The 1,517-nt window shown below is 52.5% G+C and overlaps 1 protein-coding gene across 3 annotated transcripts in view; it reads left to right on the top strand.

The window, feature by feature from the left end:
- SALL1 (spalt like transcription factor 1) overlaps positions 1 to 355 on the top strand; it is a 16,924-nt gene extending 16,569 nt beyond the window's left edge. For all 3 annotated transcript variants that reach the window (XM_074211336.1, XM_074211335.1, XM_074211337.1), the window contains exon 3: positions 1 to 355. This exon is cut by the window's left edge and continues 2,394 nt beyond it. The gene's annotated coding sequence lies outside the window, so the exon portion shown is untranslated.
- The last annotated feature ends 1,162 nt before the right edge of the window (positions 356 to 1,517 follow it).

Below are 1,517 nucleotides of genomic sequence, written 5' to 3' on the forward strand. Positions count from 1 at the left end.
TTCTGACATAGATGATTGTGTAATTTGCTTTTTCAATATCCCATGAGTCTTTAAAAAACTATTTTGCTCTTTGACCTAAAGGACATGTTGCTGCCACTGTTGTGGAAGCAAGAAGGCTTCTCCAGGGCTGGAAGAACCTCCGAAATGCCTCAAATGCGTTACCTGAGAGCAATAAAAGACTGGGTCCGAGGGCAACCCCGCTAAGCCATGTTGTCTAGGGATGGGTGTCATCTGAGGTCCCAGTGCGGACAAACCCTTTCCAGATTAATTCTAGCCCGATGTTTTGAGTAGACATGAGTTTGGGACAGGGGAAAGTTGTGAGGAAGGTTTGAGTGTAGGATCTTAGTGCTGAAGATGTGGGCTGTGGGAAGCGGCGGCAGCTGGGAGCAGCAGCTCGGGCTTCCCCTTCAGGCCAGCGGGCCGGCTGCCGGCACCACCGGCCGTCTGGGCGGACCAAGGGAACTGAGGACGTGGAAGACAGGCGTAATAAAAATAGTTTTACTGACGAGGGCTGACCTTGAGAGGGATACTGAGGGACAGCGGTCCTCTAGTCAGTGAAGCATCTAGGGGGTGTGCGTTTTTGCTCCGTTGGGAGCTGTTGTGGCGCCGTTCCGTGATTCACAGAACTTTGGAAGGGCCGCGTTTTAAGCCAACTAAATGCTCACTCCAAGTAGAGACGCGAGGTCAAATTGCAGAAGGACTGAGGTGAGCGAGAAAAGGGTGCCCAGGGCCCCTGGGCTGGTGTAGAGAAGAGGCGTCCTTCCCCGGCCGCACTCCCCCTGAAGTCCTCAGGGTCTCCCGCAAATCCCCGGAGAGTTCTAAAGAACCTTCCAAAGCCCGGGGCCCCATGCAGGAGGCTGCTTCTGGATCTTTACAGGTGCTGGTGAGAAGATGGGGAGGGGTCGCATTGTGGGCTTCGGAGCTACACAGGAGATAGGGATCTTTCTAGAGGCGGAGTAAACGCAAAGAAAACTAATTCCCGCCCTCCTCCCCCCCCCCCCCCACCCCGGTCCGCACATTTCCAAAGGGAGGTTCCTTGACCTCCAGCTCTGGGGAACCGGGATCGAATAATAAGGGAAATGAAGCCCCCAGGGAATGTCTAAGGAGGAGCCCATCCCCCTCTTCCCCCAGAGTTTCCTTATGTTTTCTGAGTGACCGCAATCCTAGGGCGGACTTCTGAGGTCTCTAGGTTTTCTCATTCTTACCGCTTACTCTTTCTGTAGAGTAGTGTGGAGTCCCAGGCAGGATGGGCACAGTCTATTAATTCTAGGAACCCGAAATTCATTTTCAGGGGTCACTGCAGGTTTCTAGCACCCCATCTATGATAGAAAACCAGTCTGCTAAAAGTCCAGTGACTTGTCTCCAGAGATCACAGAACCTGGCTTAGCAGGGTTTCTAGTCCCCGAGCATTCTTTTCTTCTTGGATTTAGCCACCTCTTTTTCCTTTCCTCTGACTTCATACTGAAAGTGAGCCCCCAAAGCACCAAAAGGGTTGTTAACCAGTACACATCGGAATT

Source organism: Macrotis lagotis, chromosome 1, assembly GCF_037893015.1.
Source record: "Macrotis lagotis isolate mMagLag1 chromosome 1, bilby.v1.9.chrom.fasta, whole genome shotgun sequence".
Lineage (NCBI taxonomy): Eukaryota > Metazoa > Chordata > Mammalia > Peramelemorphia > Peramelidae > Macrotis > Macrotis lagotis.